Genomic DNA, 27350 nt, shown 5'->3' with positions numbered 1-27350 from the left:
TAGGGAAACCAGTAAATTTTTCTGGTGATGATCTTGTCAACAGTCATAATGATATCTACCCTTATTTATAATATTATTTTGTATGCAAAGTACTATCATCCTCAACACCTCATTGGAGACCCTGCTCACAGCTCATCGCTCGCAGATTCTTCCCTAACTGTGCCATCTCTAAACCTTCCCTCCAACTTGTCACCTCCCCTCCTACCTACTCGCCTGGCCCCCACCCCTGGAGCTTTATTCTCTACATGTGCCTCAGCTCCTGTCTTCATCCTTGCAAGCATTGTTAACGCAAGATAGTATGTGTAGTAGACTCAACAAAGCATGTTGGTTTCCTAGGATTGCCATGGCAAGGACCACATATTGAGAGGCTTAAACAGCATGTTTATTGTCTCAAAGTTCTGAAAGTAGAAATCTGAAATCAAGGTGTTGGGAGGGTTGTTCCTTCTGAGAGCTGAGAGGAAAGCATGTGTTCTAGGCCTTTCTCCTTGACTTGTAGATGGCTGTGTTCTTTTGTATCTCTTAACACTGTCTTCCCTTTATGCATGTCTCTATGTCCAAATTGCCTCCTTTGTAATGGGGCCTAACAATCTCATTTTAACTTGATAATCTTTATAATGATCCTATCTCCAAATAAGGTGACATCTGAAGTACCAGATGTTAGGACTCCAACACATCTGTTTCAGGACACAACTCAACCCATAATACCAAGGCTTAAAGATAGCAAACAGGAAATATAACACAGGAGGAAAAAAAAATTGAAGCTAAATCTCAAGTGTCATTGTCAGGGAATCTGTTGGCTATGCCTGGTATAGGGTTTGATTCTCTCTATCCTTCTGTCGAAACTGCTACCCTATTTCTAGGATGGCTGACCATCCTGAGTGGAAATCTGATTGTGTACATGCCTCTGTACCTGTGGTGGTTAATTTTTGTGTCAGGTTGACTGAGCCGCAGGGTACTCAGATATTTGGTTAAACATTATTCTGAGTATTTCTGTGAGAGTGTTTTTGGATGAGATGTACATTCAAATCAGTAGACTAAGTAAAGCGTATTGCTCCCCAATTAGTTGAAGGCCTGACTAGAATGCAAGGCTAACCCTTCCCTGAATAAGAAAGAATTCTCCTACCTGACAACCTGCAAACTGGGACATCAGCTCTTCCTAGTTCTATAGCAGCTTCCAGCATAAGACTCAAACTGGGACACTGGCTCTATAGAATGTGCATCTCCCTACTCTTCACCCCCCACACACTGGTACACTGTTGGTTCTGTTTCTCTGGAGAACCCTGACTAATATGCTCCCTAAGTCCACATCCTACCTAATAAAGAACAACCAGAAATAACATAAGGGCCAGCTGCTACCAGGCCAACCCTTTATCTTGCTAAATACTGTACGCAAATCCTCCAATCCTTTATATCTGGATTATTCCCCTGGGTTTCACTCATCTTTATGACTAAAAATGCTCTCGCATTGGTCTCTCCAAGAGCCTTCCCCAAAGACAAAATCCAGCTCTCAACTTTAGTGTAATCATGGATTAAGAAATACTGAGATCCACACTCAGAGCACTCTGCTGTAGGCACAGAACTTCTCACTTACTCTTTTTTTTTTTTAAGCTTTTATGTATTTATTTGTCAGAGAAAGAGAGATTGAGAGAGAGAGAGAGAGAGCACAAGCAGGTGGAGCCTCAGGCAGAGGGAGAAGCAGGTTCCCCGCTGAGCAAGGAGCCAGATATGGACCAGATCTCAGGACCTTGGCATCATTAGCCCAAGGCAGACGCTCAACCGACAGAGCCACCCAGGCATCCCTTACATACTCTTTGCCTGTCACAGAGGACTTCTTCTCAAGTCACAGAGAGCTTCTTAAGTTCTCCTGGTTAATTCTGTCTAAGGCTTTTTATAACTAAATAATTCCTACTATAGTTTACTATTTCATGTGTGTGACTTTGTAAAGAATTAGCTTTGTCTAATTAGAACTCAACACAAAACTTTCCAAAGTTTAAACAGATCAGAGCTGAACCAAATCAGACTTTTTTTTTTTAAGATTTTATTTATTTATTTGACAGACAGAGATCACATATAGGCAGAGAGGCAGGCAGAGAGAAAGGAGGAAGCAGGCTCCCCAATGAGCAGAGAGCCCGATGCGGGGCTCGATCCCAGGACCTTGAGATCATGACCTGAGCCGAAGGCAGAGGCTTTAACCCACTGAGCCACCCAGGCGCCCCCCAAATCAGACTTTTGAAAGAGTGTTTCTAGGTTGTGGAAGGGAGGGACAACTTCCCCTAACTCCGTGCTTGACTTTCATCTTCACTTTGGGTTTCTGTTTTCCAGATTCTCTATGCCACTACATCACCTGGTCATGTCTCATCTAAAACTGGGTGGTTTCCCCTTTAAATTTTTCAGTGTGGACAAATATGTTTTCTCTTGGCATAACTAAGACAGGCTGGTATTTTCAAGAACAGCTTTACTAAACATGAGGGAAAACAGAAAACAAATAATTACAGAAAACATACATCGTATAAAAATAGCCAAGTTTCCAACTCAGGTTTCTGTTTCTAAAAATTCCATTACAAGTAGGAAAGCTTTACTGAGCCTCAATCTCATTTACCCTTAGTCAACCACATCCCTTAATTTTGCTATATCCTGTCTGGACTCCCTCTCTCCCACCTCCAACACCTCATCTGTCCCTGAGCCCTGTAATCTTAAGCTGCTAGCTTGTTTTTTTTTTTTTTTTTAATCCATATCCTAAGGAAAAAAAATACTCAACTTACTTTTAAAACTATCGTTCTCCTAAAAAAAATACTCTGGACTCCCAAAGACCTGCTAAAATGCCTGCTTATAAGAGATTTTCAAGTCCTGATGTTGAAGATCCACCAGGTCTCCAATATTAACTCTTCTCAATACTGATATTAAATCAGCAGAAAAACAAGTGCATTCTAGGAAAGGATCCCAGGAGAGTGAATATTCTTTACAATGGTAGGTAGGGTCCTGAGCTCAAATAAACTTGAAAACTGTAGGGTTAAACTAAGTTTCACAGTTTTCTCCAATACATAATTTTTCAAATCATTTCATACAGTCAGCAAATATTTATTCAGTACCTGTTATGTGCCAGGCACTGAACAAATCCTGATGAAGAATGAGCTGCCCTGCCTTCATAGAATTCACTTTCTAGTGGTTCCCCCAAAAAGCTGAATGACCAAGCAAACAGGTAAGACCTCGAATAATGGTAAGGACTGTGGAAAATTAAAGGGTGATGTTATAGGGAAGAACTGGAATTGGAGAAATGCAAGCAGCAGAGTGAACAATGAGCCCACAGACCTGGCAAGACAAAGCTTGGCATGTTGGAAGAAGAAAGAGAGCCTCTGTGGCTGGAGCTGAGAAACTGACCAAACAGGAAAGTGTGTGTGAAGAGATGATCTTAGAGGCCATGGTAAGAAGGAAGATTTAATTGTTGATGCAGTAGAAAGCAATATGAAGGGCTTTAAGCCTTAGCACGATCTAATAGTATAATTTGCAAAAGAGAAATCTCCTTGGCTGTTGTGTAGAAAATGGAATTTAAAGGCCACGATGACAAGTGGAGACCAGTTAGGAGGCTCTTATAGTAGCTCGCCTGAGAGACGATGATGGGGTTGTCAGAACAGGTAGAGAGATGCGGATGGCACCCGCATGTTTTTCAGGAGTGAAGATAAAAGGGCTTCCTGATGAGTTAATGTGTGATATAAGGACCAATGAGAAGACAGTGATGACTTGTAGCTCTTGGGCTTGAGCTTGAGAGTTGATTACATGGTAAAATTATTGACTGAGCAAGGAAAGTCTAAGGAAACAAAGACTTACAGGGGTGAAGGAAATCAAGAGATTGTTTTATCCACATTCTGTTCAAGATACTTATTAACATGTAAGAGGTGCTATCAAATAGATCTTATATCCAAGAGTCTGGAGCTTAGGAGAAAAGTCTGTGGTATAAATTGGGAAATCACTGGTATTGAATCTAAAGTCATGGATCTGGACGACATTGTCTAGGGAGAATGTAGAGAGGAGTTAAGGCCCAAAGCCAAGCTCCAAAGGCACTTTGAATTGAGAAATCTGGTAAGGAGGAGGAGCCAGCAGAGAAGACTTTTAAAATGTTCCTGTGCATTAATGACTCCTTAAGAGGCAGTAACGAAGGCAGCATTTCCCCAACTTATTTGACCTCAGAACCTTTTGTCACATAGCATCTCACGGGGATAGGGTCCCAACAAAAACATTTTAGGAAATACTTTTCATAACCCTCTAGCTGTACTCCACTGTAGCATAATGTATTAACTTATAAGGTGACATAGGCAAGTCTTCTCCCTCTAAGCAGAGAGGTTATTTCAATGAAAGCCCATCAGTTGCTAAGCAAAACACTGCGCTGACGATCCCGGCCAAAAACTGTACCTGCGGGAAGCACATAGGAGCCAAATGCAGTCAGAAGGAAGGAAGGCTGTTCCTCCATCGCTTCTGAGCCAAAGCTCACATGCTGGCTCTTTTCGCCTTTTTATATTAATAATAATTGTTTTGGTGGAGGAATGAGATGGAAGATCTAAAGAGAGGTCCAGCAGGAAATGCTCTTTTTTGTGTGAATCACGTAACTTTTTTTCCCCAAATACTAGCATCTGGGTGTTTCTACCTATATACACTACACCAGAGTATCATCTGATGCTCTGGAAAAAGTTAATTTAGATAAAGACTTTTCTCTGTTTTCTAGTTAGTTAGTTTTTTGGGGTTTGTTATAAAGAACAGAAACTTACTCAGGTGTATTATTGGGATCTGAGGCAGCCCTAAGGAAAAGTTTCTCTTCAGGACCCATTTTCCCTCCCCTTCTCTTTCTCTACCCACTACCCGTCCCCCCCACCCGAACAAATAGGCAAGAGGCTGTATGGTCTTTCATAGTATCTCTGAGACCTCTCACTTTACAGTTACACACTAAGAAATCGTAATAAAATCCTCTACGTTTATATAGTACAGTCTAAGTGGACCACGCATATTATGGACTGAATGTTTGTGTCCCTGTAAAATTCATATGTTGAAATCCTTAACCTTCAATGTGATAGTATTTGGAGGTGGGACAGTAATTGGGACGTAATTAAGTCTTGAGCACGGAGCCCTTATGAATGAGATGAGTACCCTTGTAAGAAGAAACACAAGAACAAACTGATGGTTGCCAGAGGGGAGCGGGTTGGAGGGAATGAGCAAAATGGATAAAAAGTAGTGGTAGAGTAGGAGAAGAATCAATGAAACAAGATGGGATTGGGAGGGAGACAAACCATAAGTGACTCTTAATATCACAAAACAAACTGAAGGTTGCTGGGGGGAGGGGGGTTGGAAGAAGGGGGGTGGGGTTATGGACATTGGGAAGGGTATGTGCTATGGTAAGTGCTGTGAAGTGTGTAAACCTGGCAATTCACACACCTGTACTCCTGGGGATAAAAATATATTATATGTTTATAAAAAATAATAAAATAAATAAAAAATTTTTAAAAAGTAGTGGTAGATACAGGCTTCCAGTTATGGAATGAATAAGTCATTAGCAATAAAAGATACAGCAGAGGGAATGTAGTCAATGGTGTTTTAATTGTGTTGTACCAACGTTTGTGTGGTACCTACGTTTGCAATGAACATAGCATAATGTGTAAACTTGTTCAATCACTATGTTGTATACCTGAAGTTAATGTAACATTATGTGTCAACTATACTAAAAAAAAAAAAATTTAAACAAGAAAAAAAAAGCGAGAAAGATGCTATCTCTCTCAGCTGTGTGAAGGTACAAGGAGAAAACAGTCCTATGCAAACAAGGAGAGTTCCCTCCCCAAACACCAAATCTCCTGGGGCCTTGATCTTGAACTTCTAGCCTCCAGGACTATGAGATATAAATGTTTATTGTTGGAGCCACCCAGTCTATGCTATTCCTCTTTAACAGCCCAAACTAAGAGAACACAGTCTTGGAGGTTTGGTTTGTACACAGGGAGGCCAAGACCTAGGGAGAAGAGACAATCCAGTGGAAGGAGCCCTAGATGGGTTTGATAAACCTGAATTGTGCCTTTGTGTGATTGTAGGCAAATGGCTTCATCTGGGCCTCAAATTCCTCTTCTACAAAGGAAGAGGATTGAGAAGGGGTAAGTGATTTTCAATATGTATTTTTTCAGCATTTGCAGTCTGATTTTATGATTTTGAGATGGAGTCTCTTGGCTGAGGTCATATGGTTAGGTGGCTGATGGCAGAGCGAGATCTACTTGTTCTATATCACCTGGTCCAATGTTTTGCTTCATGACACCATACACCATAATGTATTTCCATTAAAAAATTTTTTTTATTTCAACCAATTTTACTCACCTATTTGGATGCTATGAAAATATTGCATTAGGCAGCATTGTACAGTGCAAAAGCATAAACTTTGAAAGAAATGGCACAGGGGTTTGGATGTAGGTCTACTTTTAGGTCTGTGACCTTGGAGCAGCTACTTAACCCCTTTTTAGTCTTGTTTCATCATCTGTAAGTCAAGTGTATATAATACCTGCCTTTTAGAATTGCTGATAGGATTGAGATTGTGCTTATAAAGGGTCAGGGTCATAGCAGGGACAGACATTCTTTTTTTTTTTTTTTAAGATTTTATTTATTTATTTGACAGAGATCACAAGTAGGCAGAGAGGCAGACAGAGAGAGAGGCGGAAGCAGGCTCCCTGATGAGCAGAGAGCCCGATGTGGGGCTTGATCCCAGGACCTTGGGATCATGACCTGAGCTGAAGGCAGAGGCTTAACCCACTGAGCCACCCAGGCACCCCAGGCTGCTAACAGAAATTTACTTCTCACAGTTTTGGAGGCTGAGAAGCCTAAAATCAAGGCTCTGGCAGATCTGGTGTCTGGTGAGAACCCACTTCCTGGTTTGCAGATGGCAGAAAAGACGCTAGCTAGTTCTTGGCCTTTACTTATAAGGGCACTAATCCCATTCATAAGGGCTGTGCCCTCATTACCTAATCATTCCCCAGATCTTGCCCCACTTCCTAATACCATCACACTGGGGATTAAGATTTCAACATATGAATTTGAGTAAGATATATTCAGTCCCTAGCACAGTCCATCTCACATTTCACCTCTCCCTCCTTCTTAATGATTTGGGGAGATAAGGAATTACAGCAAAGAGTTCATGAACCAGGATGGGGATGGGGCCTGCATGTTCCGAATAAGTAATATTTATTCAGGAAAACGTTTTAGTTCAATCAGTCTTGTTGAAAGCCTTTTCAAAATATTGGTCCATGCTCCTCCTTTGGAAACCACACACTCTGAATATAATTGAATCTTTCTTGATGATTGAAGACCTTGCCATGCCTCAGGCTTATTAATCAGAACTTATTCAGCTGCTTGGATAAATACGCAGAAGGGGCAAAACTTAGTTGGAATGTGTTGAACTCAGGAAATCTAGAAGTTTGTTAGTTTGAATTGGAATCTTTGTTAACAGCTTTGTTGTGGTTCAGACTTCTAAATAGTGCAAACATTCCATTTATAGATGAGGTTACTCGATATTGTGTTCTGGTTAAACAAATGATCAACAGATTCTTTCCTTTGGGGGACTACTTTATTGAAGGACCTGAAGCAGGTATCATTTTGAACATGAGGGAATATGAAGATTAGTTTGAGAACTTAAGGAATGGATAGCCTCATGGGACGAGGGGCAAAACATAAACTCATGAAAAAGTAACTATAACAAGAGCCAAATGAAAAAGAGAAGTCTTCAGAAAGAAGTCAGTACTTGAAATGGGACTTGAACTGTGTAGATTTGGACCGAGTCGTGTTCGGTGGTAAGAAGAATGTTTGATAGTGCAGGGGCTTTAAAGTAGAGGGAGGGAATAGTTTGAATAAATGCACGAGAATGAAGAAGCTTGGGGTATATCCAGAGGAGCAAAAATTGTTCATTTCAGAGTTAATTAAGTTTAACAAGAGATATTTAGTTGGGACATTCCTGGTTTTTCATAATATGTGAATAGCCAGATGTCTTGAAAATTGTTTCTCAGGCTCCTGTAGTTGTGGAAAACTATCATCTACCATACATGCTTTTGTAAATTACTTTATCTCTGTGGGCCTATAATATATATGTCACAAGAGAATTCACAGGGCTTCCAATTTTCCTTTTATTAGAGAACTAGAATCATTTCTTGGACACCAAAGATGTCTAGTATAGCAGAAGGCCCTACCAAGATCCATTCTCCTTTGTAGAAAACAACCTTGAGAGCCACAGGCTGCGTCCCGGTTTCGATCCTCATTGCCCTTCCTTAAACTTTTCAAGCCAGGAAGGAGAGAAACTGGTTTCTCTAATCTCCCAACTTGCCTCACATGCCCCTCATTTGCCAGCCCATCCCTATGCCCACTCTCATCCCACACTGGCTCCTTAAAAACAAGGTCACTTTCCTCAGAGGGAAAGATGACAGCCTTTCATCTACTAGTCAATGGACTTACATACTCCTTCTTCATGAAGGTGGAAAATGAGAGGAAGACGGGAAAAATCTGTGGAGGACCCTGGTGTTATGGGACATAATCTTTGTGGAAGCCATCACTCCCAGCACAGGTAAAAAGTCATGACATAGTAATGTGTGTATTCCACATTAAATTATCTGGGCAGTGAACCCCTTGTTAGAAACTGCTGAACAGACCATCTAGTTAAGTATCAATTGACTCTGATAAGGAGAGAAAGGAAAGACTGATGGGATTCTCAAACCCAGCATTCCGCATGTAAAGCAAATCTAGACCATGCCAAAGAACATGACCTTTTCACTTTTTAAGGAAGCAGACATTTTATACTGGACACCAAACAAGGAGGACCGTTTGTGTTACTCCTTCTATGGGATCAAGGTTCCCTTCTAGTCTTCTCTTTTTTTGTTGGTGTTTTTCCATATTTGACTTCTTTGTTCCTGCCCTTCACCTTCAATCATAAATGTAAAACTGCTCACCATACAATGAAAACCTCCTTTCCTAACAAGGCACAGGGCCAGGGTGGTAGAATTGGAAGGAAACTCAGAAGCACTGAATTCACCCTTCTGGCTTTTGAGATAAGGAGAATGAGGCCCAGAAAGATAAAGTAGCCTTATTGAATATGAAATGGTGTGGATGGAAGCAAGTGATGGTTCATGTAGTGTTAGTCAGTGTACAGAGTTTTACCACGCATGTGATTGCATAAAAACCTGTGATATAGGTGAGGTTATTATGACTTTTTTTATGAGGGAGGAAACTGAGACCCAGAGAATTCTCCTATACCTTTTCATCAGAGAAACTGCCCATGACAAAGCCTAGTGGTTCTGAAAGGCCAAACTCTGCTCTGAAGGGCTAGACATTCAAAGATTGGGAAGATGCTGCCTGTGTGCTCATGTCTCTGAGGGGCAGGTTGTCAGTCTTCCCCCAAGGCCACACACAGGGCACCCCTAATGCTATGAAGCATTACTTGACTCTTGGAAAGACTGAGTTCCATGTAGCCATTTGATGCCCTCTAAACTTGGTTTGGGGGAAAACTTAGAAAGGGCCAGCTCTTCTCCAGAGGAATCCACATTTTAAACTGCACAAAATTAAGAGTCTCCATAATGTGAAAAGTAAGTAAAGTTGGCCCAGGATTATGGAGGCATTCAGAGTTTAACTGGAAGTAGAGGTGGGATGGAGATGAATTAGGGGCTTTGGGGACCCTTCTCCTCCTGTCTTCTAGTGTTCTCTGTGAGGAATATCCACCTCAATGACTGTGCCTCTTCAGAGTGATGCTGACAAGAATACACTCTCCCCCCTGCCCCCAGCCTTTTATTCTTGGGGAATGAATCTGACCACCACCTAGACCATATGTTCATGGATGGTGAAAAATCATTTGGAACTTCGGTTCATCCAAGACAAGGGTCAGCAAACCCCTGCCTCTAGGCTAATTCCAGCCTGCCGCATATTTTTGTAGGCTCATGAGTTAGGGACAGTTTTTACATTTTTAAGTGGTTGGAAAAAATCAAAAGAAGAATAATATTTCATGCCACATGACTCCTATATTAAATTTAAATTTTCAGTGGCGATAAGTAAAATTTTAGTGAAATGCAGACCGTTTATCATTTACGTCTTGTTTATGGATGCTTTTGTGCTACAGCAGTGGAGCCTAGTAGTTGCACCAGACACTATATGGCCTGCAGAGCTTAAAATACTCACTATCCTTCCCTTAACAGAAAATCTTTGCCAACCCCTGTCTTAGTGCACTAATCATACTGTATGAGAACTGGCTCTATTTATATCCACCTCCTAAACTAGACTTTTGAGCTTGTGAAAGGCTCCACTTTGCTTAGAATGAACCTTTGCTCTTGGTTAACACTCCGTACATGTCTGTAGGGTAAAAAGAAAAATAAGTAAATGATGTGGGTTTGGGCAAGTTACTTTTCATTTCTGGGCCTTAGTTTCCCCTTTTGTGACATGAAATAGTTGGCTAAGATGACCTTGGTGCCTTCTAGCTCCAACATTCTATGTTTTAAGGTTAGTGTGGCCAAAAATAAATACCATTTTTAGTTCACTGAGTCTTGTTTTTTATAACTTTGTCTTCTCCCTTAGTGACTTTCAGAATATTGGCTGGTTTCTCAGGTCTGCCAATACCACGAATTTACTGGATCACAAGATGTTAGTGTTATGTGCATTGCCTACTGTGTGGAAGTTCATTATCAATCAGCAACTTCCTTTTCTTCATGACTGCCTGTCTTATGTGAGTCTAGTGACATGAATGATTTTCTCAGGACCTGGTCACTATTAAGAATTGGGACATGTGGAGTCCAGAGACCACACACTGAATTTTTGATTGCCCCCCCATCTCCATCAAGATGCATCACACAGCCATCTGCCATTACTTAGGGAAAAAAATCTCACTACTTAGAAAAATTCAGTACTTGGAAAATAGTGGCATTTTCAAACCAAATGGATATAAAAGTTCTCCTCCAAACTTCACAAGTGCATAGGGCCATGCCCTCAGGTGGTGGCTGGTGGACACGGTCATGGCACAAAGGTTGTATGGCCTGATGGGTTGTCACTGGGATTTGATTTGAATAATTATCCTGCACTGTTTCATCCCAGAAGAGTCATTGCCTCTCCCCAACCCCACCACTCTTCAGGAGACAGAAAATCTTAGAATTGAGGCACATAGGCCATGAAGATGATACTTGCTGTGAATACAGCCCAATGCAGGCTTCCTGTGCAGCAGCCAAGACCAGACCTCATGCAATAGGTGAAATCTGTTTTCTGGACTCTTCTGTTCCCTTTTCTAGTTCTTTCCCCAGGTTTCTAACACTGTCCAATCATCTTAGGCTTCTGCTATTATGCCCCAGGCATGGAAAACACCCAAGCTTTTCATTCAGTATCTCCTTTTCCTTTCTTTTAAAAATGAAGGGTAGTGAGGTATAGTGGAAAAGTGTAAAAGCACTGAAAGTCATGTTAGTCTGAGATCCAGTTCCTCCACTCATTGGTGGAGTCTCAGTTCCTATTATCTATTTAATGAAGGTGGTACTTACTGTCTACCTCTTCTTATCACCCAGCGTCCCTTACAGACATGCCTTATTTATTCTTCTTTTAATCTTGCCCTGTTGAGTACATAGTATGCAGTAAACACTTAACAAGTGTCTGAACAAAATTGAACTGACTTTACACATAATCTCACATGAATCATGACATGTGGAGTGTTTGAACTAAGAGGAACTCAAAGACCCACTCAGTTCCTCTCAGCAAATAATAGGCAGGCCTGTCCCACTTCTCACTTCTGTGCAGAATGGTCCAAAACAGTCACTATATTTTTTCCAGCTGAGTGTCTTTTTTAATCCAAGCTTCACAACCTTCAACAAAGTTCTCTGACAGGCCACTATCATTTGACTGAAATTATCAGAGTAAAAAAAATAGATGTAATTCTGGATTGAGTTCCACTTTTACCTTATAAATGAAGAAACATAGACCTAGGAAGATGATGTGATTTGGCAGAGGTCACAGAACTAACTACGGAGTGAGTTGGAACTAGACTATATGTCTCTAGGTTCTTCATCCTGTGCTCTATCCATTATATAACATTGGTGTTCATAGAAGTTTCAGTGCCTTCAAGCCAAGGAGTGAGCACTTGGGGAAATTTCTAGCAAGGCCAAATGAGTATGTAAGGCAGGGAGGGAGGGAATAAAGGAGGGCCTTAGAATCATATAGCTGTCTCCCTGTCAGTTCAAAAGGCAAGGGAGTTATTCAGCAACTTTCGCTGAAGTCCTTTTCAGGCAAAGGTACAAGGCCCTAGAGATCTAGATAGATAAAATAAGGACTCTGCCCTAGGACTTATAGACCTATAAACAGTGAAAAACAAAACACGGTGATAAGTGAGCTAACAGAGATATGCCGAGAGCCCTCCAAGAGCCAGAGGGCATGACCCAGAGAAGTCAAGGATGGCTTAAGTGAGGAAATAACTTTGATTCTTCTGAAAGGAATTATGGTTCTGCAAAGCAAAGAAGGGAAAGGGTATTCCATCACAAGGAACTGTGTGCAAAGGCATGGCCTAGAAAGAGCTTGGCATATATAGAGACTAGCAAAGACTTCTGCATGGAAGGGACATTGATATGTGTAAATGGAAGAGAAGAAGGGAGAGGATTAAGAACAGTACCAGGGGGGCGCCTGGGTGGCTCAGTGGGTCCTTCGGCTCAGGTCATGGTCCCAGGGTCCTGGGATCGAGCCCCGCTCCAGGCTCTCTGCTCAGCGGGAAGCCTGCTTTCCCTCCTCTCTCCTGACTGCCTCTCTGCCTACTTGTGATCTCTGTCTGTCAAATAAATAAAATAAAAATCTTAAAACAAAAACAAAACAAGCAAAAAAAAAAAAAACACAGTATCAGGAAAGGGATCTAGAAATACAAGCAAAAGCAGGCTGCTCTGAAGGAGTCTACAAACACTGTTAAGACATATACATAATTATATGAGGTGCCTGGTTGGCTCAGTGGGTTGAGGCCTCTGCCTTCGGCTCAGGTCATGATCTCCGAGTCCTGGGATGGAGCCCCACATCAGTCTCTGCTCGGCAGGGAGCCTGCCCCCCCACACCTGCCTCTCTGCCTACTTGTGATCTCTGTCTGTCAAATAAATAAAATCTTTTTTTTTTAAAAAAAGACATATACATAATGATAACACATGCTGGAATGATCTGTTGCTTTTCAGACCACCAAAGGAAGTGCAGGGGAGTCAGAGAAGGGAGAGATGATTTCCCACTAGTGGTCAGAGACTATATCACTGATTAGTCAGGCACAGTTAAAATTGGTCCTTTTGAATTTGGGGGATTCAAAGAGAAGTTAAAAATCTGCAGTATCATTACATACCTGGTCATGTTCTTTTTGCATCATATCTTTAAATTAATAGACCAAATCCTAAATCCCAACACACTGCCCATTCCCATTATATAACATGTTGTATATTTTGTTCACCATTCTATGGTCAGCACCTAAAACCATGCCTGGCACCTAGTAGGTATCATATAAATATTTGTAGAATCAGTCTTTTAAGTAATGTGTGTTTACCATGGCAACCACATACACTAGATTTTCCAGAGTCTTTAAAATAGCTGTCCTTTAGTTGCCATTAGTACAACTGTGTTTGTCATGCATCTGGAGTTCTGACTTAGAAAATACGGCAACAAAACTCATAGATACAACATAGGACAGCTTCCTTCTCATTGTCAAAAACTCCCTATGCCAGCCTGACTATTTGGGAGGGATAAGGGAAGGAAATATGGTTTTATGTAGAGTATACCATTTCTGGGCTGGTAGCCTCAGCTACTCCCTTCTGCGTGGTTGGCTGACCATGTGGTCTCTGATGAGATTATCCCCTCCGCCTCATCCTTTGCCCACTGAACACACAGGCTTTGGGAGTCTTGGATGAAAGTAGAAAGCATTAGCATTTTGGAAAGGATGTAGTTGCAGCAGCCTTGTATGGGTCTTTCCAAACAAGTTTCTGGCTGTTCTGTGGGGAGAGGAAATCTCCAATATCTGCAGAAATGAAAAAGTGTGTTGTTACAAACTTAGCATCTGCCCAGCACTCCCTCAAGTATAACATTTAATGTACATTAATTTTTTTCTCCTTCTCCTCCTCCTCCATCTTCCACTGTCCTTCAATTTTTGTTTGGTTTTAGATTCAGATGTCAAAATTAATGGGTGCACATAGATTATTTTTTTTAGTTGAGGAAGAGGCTTGCATTATATCCCAACTTTTCACAGCCTATTTCTATCTCCTAGAAAAGTTTGCATCCCTTCTGCCTTTCTTAATGGTTTTACCACTCTCCCATTCGCCCAAAATAAAAATCCTCAGATCTCCTCTGTTTCTCTCACCACTTCATTCTTGAGTCCTCTTAATTCTACCCCAAATTATCCTCACATGTATCTCCTCTTGTCTGCCACCTTAACTGAGGCTCTCATTCAGCCTTTTAATTGACCTCCCTGATCTCCTAATCAGAGTAGCCTTTGCACTGCTCCCTAAATCATGTTAGACTGTGATGCTGTCTTCCTATGAAGCCATGGGCGGCTTCTCATCGTATAGGGAATAAAATACAAAGTCTCTGGCATGCTGTTCAAGACCATGTTGAGTCTTGCCAGAGACCAGCCAATCTTTGGAAATGAAAAATCTATTCAAGAAAAATAAATGTATAAAATCAACTGGATATGTTATATAAAAGCTGTTGTCCAAAAATCTACTGCAAAAGAATGTGTGTGTATGCATGTAAATAGAGAGATAAATGTGTACGTGCACACACACATACACACACAGTATTATAAGTAGTTATTAAGATTTCTAGGCAAGTCCACAAAAGTCTATTCAATATATAATTGTAGGCAAACTACTGTGCATGTGCAATTTTTAAAAAATTATTCAGCAATGCCAATAAATACAACAGGAAAAACCACTTAAATTTTATATTATTTTTTAAGAAATAGATCCTTACTACTGGCCCTTGGGGTGAGAAGATGGACAGACAACTTCGTTTGTCTTATTAGGTTACGTTTACTACATGCTTACAATATGCCAGGTCATGTCCTAAGTCCTTTACAAGCATTAGCCTTACAAGTATTTGATCTTGGGGTGCCTGGGTGGCTCAGAGGGTTAAGCCTCTGCCTTCAGCTCAGGTCATGATCTTCGGGTCCTGAGATCAAGCCCCACATCGAACTCTCTTCTCAGCAGGGAGCCTGCTTCCCCCTCTCTCTCTGCCTGCTGCTCTGCCTATTTGTGATCTGTCTGTCAAATAAGTAAATAAACTCTTTAAAAAAAAAAAAAAGTATTTGATCTCACAACAACCTTATAAAATAGGTATCATTCTTTTCCCCACTTAAACAAACAAGGAAACTGAGGCACAGGGAAGTTAAATAGCTTGCCCAAGGCCACCCAGGGAGTGGTAATGGTGAGATTTGAATTGGGGCAGCTAGGTTCCAAAGCTCCCACTGTGAATGACAACCCTAGATTAAGAACCACTGGAGAGTTCACCAGAAGATACCAGGCCAGTTAATATCGGTGAATGCACAGGGAATGTCTAAACCTGATAGTACATGACTGGCTGAGGATGAAGCTAGGTAGTCAGGATTGGGTACTGAGAATACAGTGTTTTGTTATGGGGTTTTTTTAATAGATTTTTTTTTTAATTTATTTCACACACAGAGATCACAAGTAGGCAGAGAAGCAGGCAGAGAGAGAGGAGGAAGCAGGCTCCCTGCTGAGCAAAAAACCCTGATGCAAGACTCCATCCCACGACCCTGAGATCATGACCTGAGCCGAAGGCAGAGGCTTTAACCCACTGAGCCACCCACGTGCCCTTGTTATGGTTGTTTTGATGCTAGTGCTTTTTTGACATTCACACTTAATTCATTTCTATGAAGAATAAAGCATTAAACTTTCAACTTAAAAAATCAAGTACTCTGTGCAGTAGAAACTCATTCTAATATCTAGATGAAGTGAGAGTCAGATTGGGGATTCAAGGCTGGGGAGTGAGAGATTTGGTAAGAGACAATGAAGCCTAGAAACGGGGTAAGGTTGTGACACACATTACTTTTTCTTTTTTTTCTTTTTAAGTGATTGGCTTGATATTTAGGACTGTCCCTGGTATCAAAGTGGTTTAAAAAAAAAAAAAAAAAGATTCTACTTCAAAAAGGGACTTAGTTAGAGGAGGATGAGGTTAAGCAGTGAGTGTTAACCACAACCTGCCTTGGGCAGAAGCAGAAGGAAACCTCAGGCCAAGTAATGGAAAGAGAGTTGCTTTCTGTTCTGGTTGTCAGAAAGGGCAAAGAATCAAAACATCACTTTTGCAATGGATGAGTTTACAAAATTGCAGGAAGTGTGACAAGACTTGAAAGACAAAACACATTTTTTTTTAAGAGTTCAGCTTTTTATTGAACAGGTTACAGAAGAGGTTTAGCCGGAAAGACCAAAACCCATGTCTTCATCAGACTCCTCTGATTCTTCCTTGTTCCCACCTACTTCTTAGCTGGGCTGGCCATGCTGCTGGGGCAGATCCACCAGCCCCTACATTGCTGATGTTGACACTGACCGTGGCCTTTGCAAACAAGCCCAAAAAGTTCAACACTTACACCCGCTGCTTTAATGAGGGCATTGATCTTATCTTCCGTGACTATCACCTCCTCGTGGAGTAGGCTCAGGGTCACATAGATGCAGGCGAGCTCTGAAAAGGGTGGGCAAGTGCTAAGCGGGTGTGGCTGGGCACAGGGTAGTCACCAGATGAAGTGAGGGTCTCACCCCAGCGTGGCCTCAGCTTCCCCGGAAGGACCAAGCACCTTAGTGTAGCTGAGGAAAGGCAAGACACATTTTTTAAATATCATGTGATATCTTTCTGCTGTGGAGTACTTCCCATTTGAAATTTGGAATTATTTGACCAGGTGACGTCACCTCTGGTATTTTCCATGGATCAAGACAAAGTATTGTGAGAAGACTGGGATACAGAGTCAGGTTCAAATCTAGAGTGTACCACTTGCCAGCTGTGTGTCCTCAGGTGAATATCAACCTCTGAACGTCAGTTCCATCACGGATTAAAAGAGAGTGATAAGGGGTGCCCAGGTGGCTCAGTGGGTTAAGCCTCTGCCTTCAGCTCAGGTCATGAGCTCAGGGTCCTGGGATCGAGCCCCACATTGGGCTCTCAGCTCATCAGGGAGCCCGCTTCCCCTTCTCTCTCTGCCTGCTTCTCTGCCTACTTGTGATCTCTCTCTCTGTCAAATAAATAAATAAAATCTTAAAAAAAAAAAAAAGTGGGGAGTGATAATATTGCTCAAGTCTCAATGTTCTTGTGGACCTTAAATTGTGCCTCAGCTAGTCATCACTCAGTAAATATTTATCAAATGGCAAGAGCATTTAGTAGCATTACAGCTAAAGATTTTATTGTGCTTTTCTATATTTCTTAAATTTTCTACTACAAACATATACTGCTTTTGTAATTAGAAACAGACATAAAACTTAATATTTTTTTAAAGTGACAGACATAATTTCTCATATTTTCACCTTTGCTTTCTTTGCTTCTTCTGTTTCCCTTTCTGCTATATATAAAAATGCGTCTTCTCCACCCCACAATATTCAGAAGATGCTATGGGATGTCAATTATTCTCTGTACTGCAACATGGCTTTAAGGAGTTCAGCTCAGCGTACCCAAGTACTTAAATGGGGCTGAAGTCAGTGGTAACTCAGTGCCATGGGAATTCTGTTCTCGACATTACTCATCGGCCCCCGTCATGACACTGCCTCAGGGAGCTCCACTTTTTTTTTTAATCTTACTAGTTTCATATATTCAGCATCAAAGACTAGAGGCACTGACATAGGCCGCAGGAGTCAAGCCTGCAGTGGGTCTTTAGAAACCAAGGAGAGTGTGGGCAAGTGTATTAAATAAAGCAAGGTTCTGGCAGAAAACCAGCTTCTAATCTTGAAATGTCCCCTCGTTCTCTTCTTTTCTTTGTAATTTTAGATTTGTGGGTACCAGATCTCCATATTTGCCTTCCAGATCTCCGTTAGCAATAAGAAAAGTTGAATGTAGGGATTTAAAGCTGAGTTACACCAGCCCCTGAAGCATTTTCACATCAGGAGGCATAACCAGGGTATCTGTCACATCTGAAGCTACCTGGTCTACAACCCTCTCATGCTGTGGGCCTTTTCTCATACAAGGACCTAAGAGAAGAGCCAAAGGGCCAGGATCTTTCTGAGTGTGTGGGCTTCTGGGAGCACAAGGTGTGGTCCATCAGCTTCCTCTGAAACCCGCACCTGCTTGCTTGTTCCTATTTCAGCAAACATTGCTGTCATCCACTCAGCGGCTTAGGTTAGAAATCTAGGAGTCATCTTTGACCACTTCCCCCCGCCCCCATTCACGCCCCACGTCCAATTATACATGCAGACCTACTTACTCTACTGCTTTAAATGGCCCTCAGAGTCATCTGCTTCTCTCCATTTCCACTGTTACCAACACTCGAGACAGCCGTACTCTCCTTCCTCTATAACTAGTATCCTCCAAATAGGACAGTTGTCTGCATGCCTATAGCCCCAGATGACATCTACAGAGAGGATAAGGAACATGTAAGGGTCACAAGGCAGTCAGTGACAGTAGCTCCAGAGGAGAATTCAGGCCTTCTGGTCCAAAGTTCAACATTGCTCCTGGACACCATTTGTTCATTCATTCACTATGCAGTTAACCCTTGAACAACACAAGGCTTACAGTTGAAAATTTGCAGATAACTTTTGAATCCTCCCAAACTTAACTCCTAGTAGCCTACAAGCCTTGCTGGTAAGATAGACAGTCATTTCGTATATATGTTATAACTATTCTTACAATGAAGCGAACTAGAGAAAAGAAAATGTTATTAAGAAAATCACTAAGAACAAAAACAAATCACTAACAAGAGAAAATACATTCATAGTACTATACTGCATGAATTGAAAATAAAGCTGCATATAAGTAGACTCAGGTAGCTCAAACCTGTGTTGTTCAGGGGTCAACTATATTGCATTGAGTCCCTGACCGGTGGACTAGATGAAACCATTGTCTCCCTCTGGGGTTTCTCCAGTGTCACCTCCAGGGATGACTCCCCATATTGGATTATGGTTTTCAGCCCGTTAATTTATGGCCCCATCACTCTAGAATACTCTCAGCTGCAGACAGAGTAGGGGATCTCTCAGACCCCTGCCAGTCCTCTCATTCCAGCATCCCACAAGTTGGCTTCTGCATGGTCTCCTCACAAATAGCTTCTGAGCTCGTGAGAGCAACAGCAAATACACACTTCTTCTGAGGAAAAGATTCCATGTAAGTATGATATTTACAACACAAATAACTGGAAATGTTTCCCTCTAGACCAAACTTACAATGTAGATAGGAAAGGAAAGGTTTCAAGCTCCTTCTCTAGTCAAATGGCCAACAGAGCTACTTCTTCCCACTCTGCAAAAGCATGAAAAGCATCTTTACATAAACAATATTATTCTCCTTGATTCTCCCATGTTAAGCTCAGAGATCATGTGACCATAGAGCAAATTTCTCCCATACCATCACATGCAACATCCCATCACATGCATAACTCTGTAGATAGCTTTGAAACAAACAGGTCAACTCTATTATTTGCAAACTAAAGCTAATTACATTGAGCTGTCAGGGTTGTTGTGTTAAAAGAGATAATGAAGGTTGAATTAAATATTTCAACAAATATTGATGTCCCGCCCATCATGTACTAGATGTTCTGCTGAACTTGGGGTTTAGCACAGCCCTAAAGTGATAGGAAAGACTTCCACCTATATGGAATTTATAGCCTAGAGACTGACCATGAGAGGTTCTCCAAGGGTCACACGGTTTGAACTGAAGCCCTGCTCAAACTCTCCCTGAAGCCTGATTGAATTCTCCCTCCCAGTGACCTGAACTGGAAGCTCGAAGATGGTGCCCCCTATTTTGATTAGCATCATAATAAACATAGATCCAACCACATTAATGCCAATAAACTTTTGGGTGTTACAATGCCCTTATGAGACTAATGCTTTTGAAAACAAAGCAGAGACCATAGTGGCATTTTTTATGAGTAATAACCATTTTATCACAGATTGTGATTTTCTCCTGCTAGAAACCATGTGTTTCCCTTAAATCAAGGAGCTTTATAATAAATGAGCTGAATTAGCATTTATTCAAATCAGGCTTACTTGCTTAGATTGAGCGAATGAAATGAGGGATTCTAGAGTGCAGAACAGCAGCTTCATCAAGAAGGTGCTCTTGCACTTGTAGGTACAGTGCCAGGCCCCCTTCCTCCTTCCATCTGTCTGCTGCACCAATTATCCTGTCCGTAAAGTCGTCTTCAGCCATCATCTCATTCAGTATACTCTACATGACAGGATGTGCTTCCAACATCAAAGGGGCTTTCAGCTTTTCCGAAAGCTGTGTCTTGGCTTCCTTATCATTTTATATCGTAATTTGTTCATTCAGTCAAGAAACTGATAGAAATGGAAGAGTTATTTACTGTAAAACCCCTGGTCTCTGCTCATTGTAAACCACCGATCTTCCTGGTTGTCTGTTACTGGCAGATAATCCACTGTCTTGGGTGGGGTGAGCATGAAACCACCAGCAAATATCTCACTAGGGGAGGGGAGTGACCACAGGATGTCATCCTCTGTGTCAGAAGAGTGGCAAATATTTAGCAAGGGGGATTTCACATTTGCTTATCTGAGAAATGCTCCGTGTCTGTACCATGCTGCTGAAATGACAGTTAAGATCTCTTTCATCAAGCTTCCCCCACTGACCCTATATGCTGACACAATTTTTAAATACTATGTCATGGTATATTAATCACACTCATATTTATATTGGCTAGTATTTGTTGGCTACAGTTTGTCCAGCATCATGCCTGATGCGTACTTTATCTCAGTTAATCCTCATAGCACTCTTTGGAGGTAAGCATATTCTCTGCTTTCAAATGAAATAAACGGGTTCAGAGAGGGTAAATGGCTTGCTCAGGTTAATTTAACTAATAAATATAAATGCGAGGATTCGGGTGCCACTGGGTGTCTATTTCTCTTTACTCCCTTACCCACCACCCAAACACTCAAATCCCAATCCAGAATCGAGGGGACCATGCTCAGAGCATCCTTCCTCGCCTGTATGTTCACTCCCTCCCATCATCTGTGTCCAAGTCTATCTCCTACATAGGATTTCAGTTCCTGTGAGGGAAAGAGAACTTACTCATCTTTGTGTTCCTCCCCAGAGAATAGAACATAGTACTTCTCTGTTAAGGACATTTTAAGTGAAAACACACATACCCAAACCAAAATACAATGCTACCACTAGAATTTCTGACTCCTGCTTCGGAATTATAGAAAGGCTCCCATTTTAAAATTAATAAGGAATCCAATCATCTTCTTGTGCCTATCTGATCTTAGCCATAGAGTAACCAAATAACGAAACCCCCTTTTTATTGCAGCTCCAAATTGCAAGTCCTTTGGCTGTTCAAAGCCAGAGAGAATAAAATCCTCCCATCCTTAGCCTGACTCTTGAAAGTAGCTGAGCAGAGACATGCCATTGTTCGAACGTGGATGGAAGAACTTGGTGCTCTGCACGAACACCGAAGCTTCCCCAGACTCCTGAGAAGCTGGTGGGACTCACTGCACTCAGCACATGAGAGGAGACCTCTCCCCTTCACTCAAGGTTGGCCTCACTTGGAGCAGTTGCAGATTGAGAGACAGAGTTCTTGGCCTTAGTACTTAAGACTCTTGACACCTGAAAGTCATCATTCCAGTTGGAATGAAAGCAACGTGGAACAAATAGGTGTGGAGGGATCAGCAAGCCAGGAAACAAAGACCAACATGGCAACAACAACTCTCCACATGTGTGCAGCATTTCCTGGTTCTCTGGCGCTTCCTTACATTATTTGTTTTAATCCTTACAACAGGCTGAGGGGTGGTAACATTTAAAAGTGAAGAAATGAAGCTTCAAGGAGTTAAGTGACTCACCCAAGGCCTCCTTGTTGGTAAACATAGACCGGAGGGAATTGAATTGAGGTCTCTCTGACTCCAAAGTCTAAGCTCTTAAACACTCATGCTAATCATTAACCGCACTTGCCTAACCATTCAATCTGTTCTTGGCCATCAATACTGGACACTAAATTCTAAACACGTTCTGCATTTTATTTATTACTTTATTTTTATTTATGTAAAAGCTAAATGTATAGTTCTCATCCTGTAAGATGAACACTATCGTTCTCAACTAATCTTTTTTTTTTAAGATTTTATTTATTTATTTGACAGAGAGAGAGAGATCACCAGTAGAGAGAGAGGCAGGCAGAGGGAGGAGGAAGGAGGCTCCCTGCTGAGCAGAGAGCCCAGGACCCTGAGATCACGACCTGAGCGGAAGGCAGAGGCTTAACCCACTGAGCCACCCAGGCACCCCTCAACTAATCTTTTAGCTGTCAGCAGAAGTCTGGGCTAACAACCTGCTCTAGATAATATACAGGGATATCTGGACTCTTCATCTTCAAACTGTCAATCTTACTGAAGAAACTGATGCCCAGAATGCGCAGACCAGATAAGCAGCAGCCGTTACAGACTTGAGTCTGATGAAAAATACTACGTATTTCGTTTATATTCATAGGTTGTGTTATGGCTAACAGGCATGCCATATATATTATTGTATTTGATCCTGAGGAAAATTGTGAGGTAGATAAGGTAAAAAGTAATAGTATCTCTATTATACAGATTCAGAGGCACACCCAGAATTATTATCTTATTAAATTCTAGTCTTGAGAATCCAAATCCCAAATAAATGAACTTCTAGCCCTTTTAACTCTTCAGTAATACAGATGGAACTGAGGTCAAATCTTGACTCTACCACACATCTCTCTGAGCCTTCAGTTTTCTCCTCTGTCAGATAAGGGATGAGGATGTCTATCTCACAGGATTGTGAAACTAGATGAAGTAATGTAGGTAAAGCCCTTTCAATCAAGTAGTGAACAGAACAGATGCAGATCCCATTCTCATGGACCTGGATGGGGAGGAGGGTGGTGATAAAACAAATGGGCGGCGATTACATAACTTGACAATGAAGTTACAAGAATCGTTAAGTGTTGTAAAAGGAAAAGACAGAATGCTCTGTAGACATACCATAGGGTGAGCTAGCCTCCCCTGTAGTGGGGAGCAGGCCTCCCCAGGCAGTGATCACTAAGCTGAGTCCTGAAGGATGAGTGGCAGTCAGTGAAGTTGGGGGGAAGGCGTGGGGAGAGGGGGGTACAGGTGTGGGTTGTAGCAGAGAGTATTCCAGGCATGAAGGGTATCACTGATGAAGAAGCTTGGTGGCCTTGAAGATCAAAGAAATGACTTCTGTGGCTGGAGTGTAAGGAGCTTCAGGAAGAACAATGTGTAAAGATGCTGGAAAAATGGGCAATCTCCAGGCTATGTGGAGCCTCACAAGACAAGCTAAAATTATTGAACTTTAACCCATGAGATGTCATGGAAGGGGTTTAAGCAAGGGGCGGCATTAGGCGAGAGGTTTAAAAAGTCCAGTTCCGAACTAGGGAAAGTTGCATCTTTTTAAAAGCTTTCTTTTTTAAAAATAAACACCTCTTTCACACCCCTTATATTGCAACAGTGATATAGACTGTGCATTTGAAATATAAAATGAAAAGATTTAGACTGGGGCAAGTAGCAGCTCCTCCCTCTACTACTTTCAGGATCCAGGACAAATCACTGCAAAGCCTATCTCTGCTCTTGCTACCTAATACAGTTTCCTCTCTAAGCAAAAGTTATCTTGTAGATCTTTAAAGTACTTTGAGAACCAGGGTACACACTTCTAGGAAGCTCATTTATTCATTGTTTGTATGTGTTTCTTAAAGATTTTATTTATTTACTTAACAGAGAGAGAGAGAGACAGAGAGAGAGGGAACACAAGCAGGGGGAGTGGGAGAGGGAAGAGCAGGCTTCCCACTAAGCAGGGAGCCTGATGCGGCACTCGATCCCAGGACCCTGGGATCATGACCTGAGCTGAAGGCAGCTGCTTAATGAGTGAGCCACCCAGGTGCCCCTATTCATTGTTTTTGTTGAACAAATATTTATTAAGCATCAGCCATATGGCTAGCATAATATTAGGTCCTGGGGGTTCAGAGGTGGATAAGATACAGACCCTGTACTTTAAAAACTCACAGTTAGGGGTGGACATAGGCCAGAAAAAAAAAAAAAAAAGTAGTCACTTTGTTGTACACCTGAAACTACATTGTGTATCAACTATACTCCAATTTAAAAATATTTAAACAAAATAAAAAGGGATGGAAGAAAATACATACATACATACATACATACATAAAAAGTAATGACAATAAAGTAGGATCTACTACAAGAGAAGCAGCAGGGATAGAGTTATTTACAGAACCTAGAGTCAGGGGAAATTTTCAGTAGAGCTGATATGCACATAGTATATGCTTAATACATGTTAAGTAATTGAATGAAAAGTTTGAGCTGTCTTTACCTCCCAATTTTAATGATATGTGATTGGCATATAACACTATGAATTTAAGATCTACTATGTGTTGATTTGATATACTTCCATATTGCAAATAATTACTACCATGACACTGTTTTTTTTTATATTTTATTTATTTATTTAGAGAGAGAATTTAAGGAGCGGGGAAGGCAGAGCGAGAGAGGAGAATCTCAAGAAGACTGTGCAGAGTGCAGAGCCTAACACGGGGCTAGATCTCACAACCTTGACACAATGGCCTGAGCAGAAATCGACTCTGGAGGCTCAACTGGCTGAGCCCCCCAGGCACCCCTACTACAATAACATTATTGAGCTGAGTCGTAAAGGTTGAAGGGAAGCCTACCAGACAATAAGAGGAGAAGGGAATGAGTAAGATCACAGATACCATAAAAGTGACTTTTTCAGATTACTTTATCAGCAATCAGCTAGATAGTTTGAAAGGGAGAGATTGTAGTTAAAGAGACCAAGTGAAAACCTGGGGCAATAATCCAGGTGAAAGGTACAAAGGATTTATTGTTCACTCAGGAATAATGTTGGTTGTACTCAGTTTGCTTGACAATAAGTTTTACTTGGTAGTACAGTGTCTGGCTTGTAAGTGTTAATACATCTTCCCATAATGGATATCTGCTCGCCTTCACAAGTCATCTACTGTCATTTACTGAATGTCATCTACTGAAATCCTAATGCTATGCTCTGTATCCATGTGCACTCATCAAAAGTTGGGTTGACAGTTGGGTTCACTGGGCTGCGGTGGGAGTGGGGCAGCTGGAACAAGAGAAGTGGGAGAGGACTCCCCATCTGCTGTGCCCCTCAGGCATTCTTCCTTCCTGTAAAGCAACATCTTAAACTCCGCCAAACCTGCTTCTTATTTTTCCCAAAGGCCTGGTATGCCCTTTCTCTTGTTCAGACGCATCCATCCATCCTAGCTAAGAAACCTCAAGATAATATTGGAAGCCAAGAACAAAGCTAGGGGAAAACAAAAATCATTTTTCAGATTTTTAAGAACTATGCTTTTCCCTGCAGGATCTTCAAAAGAGTTTTTCTTCTCATTCACACATAGAAAGAAGTCAGTGATCCTAAGATTCAACAATGCCACTTCTCTGAATCTACCCTAAAGAAACACCCCCAAGTGTACACAAAGAAGCATGTATAAACATACTTTATGGAAGAGACAAAAAGTAGAAATAGCCTAAAAGTCAGTTCATCCAACACATGCTAATAAACCATGTTCTGTTCAGGACAAAATACTAGACAACAGCTAAAATAAGTAGATCTGTAAGTATTAATATAGAAAGCACTCCAGAATTGATTGTTTAAGTGGGAAAGGCAGTTTGAAGAATGATACGTCTTGTATTATACCACTGGTGTGAAGAATAACCACCAATGAACCAACAACCCAAAATAGTAGTTTATTTCTTATAGCTATATATATGCACTAAATGCTTGAAAAATGGTCTGGGAGAATATGTACAAAAATATATACAAATCTGGTAACAGTCGCTACCTCTAGGAAGGTGGGATGAGAACCAGAACTGGAAATGATGGTCAAAGAAATTTAGTGTTCTCTGTATTTAAATTTTTCTCACAAGTGTGACAGTGCATTTATGATTTAATGAAAGAATTTTTTAAGGTAAGAAAATCATTAAGGATGCGCAGTACTATTTTTAGTAGTGAAAAGTTGAACTACCTAATAGCAATAGAAATACCATTAAATCAATCATGGTATAATCCACATGGCAGAATTTAATAAATGTACATTTTTATGTTTGCAGATGTAAAGAAGTTAGTAATTTATAGTTCCATTTATAAGGAACTATATTCTAATTATGATGTTCTGAATTATCCCACTTTTGTTAAATACATACACAAAAAAGTCGGAGATAATTTTTTTATAAAAGGTTTATAGTTGTTTCTATATCAATGGGATTCTGGTTGTGTTTTGCTTCCGTATACCCTAATTCTTCCCTAAGGAATAAGTATGTAATAAGAAAATTCTATGCATTTTTAAAAATGTAAACAAAATGAGGGGATTGAACTGGGAGGAAAGGTAAGAGGAAAAAATGTGTACTGGTGGATGGGGTTAAGAAAGTAGGAAAAAGATGTTTGAGGATTTTTTTAAAGAGTTTTTTTTCCAGAGAGTTAAGGGGAAAAATATTTTCGTTCTCAGACTCTTTCAGTATACTTTCCAAGCCATCAAGTTCCTAAATATAACCAAAGATGATGATTTTACAAGCAAGCCAATATAAACATAGATGTTTATATTTCTACATTAACAACATGACATTGGAGCTGCAAAAGTTCTTTCGAATTGGCTATATTTTATTTTTCTAAAAAAATGAGTCCTCCTTTTGAGTCCCCTTTTAAAATATAACACTACCCCCACCCCACCATGGCTTTGAATTTCAAGAAAAGTCAGAATAAGACAGCGGCATTTAGGATGGAAGACAGAGGAGTGGAGGAGCAGGAGGGAGGTGGAGGGTTAATTAAGCATTTGAGCAGGAAGGAGACGGGGAGGACTTTTTGAAGAGGCTTACCTCCAAGTAGCACTGCTTTAATGTGTATTAGGATCATCTAGGGATCTGGTGAAAGTGCAAGTCTGGGATGGGACGGGACTCCCGGGTGATGCCTAGGCTGCTGGGCCGTGGGAGCAGCAAGGCCTTGGAGTCAGGGAATTTGCCCTTCCACGCTGGTCCATCTGTGTTTCACTGGCCATGACTTCTTTCTTTCTAACCTGACATTTTTTAGTCAAATAGCAGAAACTTGTAAGAAAATCATATTACCATATACAAGGTACAGTTTAAGGCCCTCTGCCTGGAAGTGAGGAAAATGGGAAACAGGATAGGGAATGGGCAGGAGCTGCTAAGACAAATGTTTTT

At 41.1% G+C, this 27350-nt stretch overlaps 1 long non-coding RNA gene across 5 annotated transcripts in view; it reads left to right on the top strand.

Moving 5' to 3' along the window:
• Positions 1 to 26395, top strand: part of LOC309873461 — a 67152-nt gene extending 40757 nt beyond the window's left edge. For all 5 annotated transcript variants that reach the window (XR_014316367.1, XR_014316368.1, XR_014316369.1 and 2 more), the window contains 2 exons: positions 6066 to 6125; positions 21431 to 26395. This is a non-coding gene — a long non-coding RNA (uncharacterized lncRNA). The remainder of the gene's footprint in view (positions 1 to 6065; positions 6126 to 21430) is intronic.
• Positions 26396 to 27350: the final 955 nt, after the last annotated feature.

Source organism: Mustela nivalis (assembly GCF_964662115.1).
Source record: "Mustela nivalis genome assembly, chromosome: 9".
Classification (NCBI taxonomy): domain Eukaryota; kingdom Metazoa; phylum Chordata; class Mammalia; order Carnivora; family Mustelidae; genus Mustela; species Mustela nivalis.
Note: the sequence above shows the minus strand (reverse complement) of the source record. Positions and strands in the feature narration are given on the sequence as shown.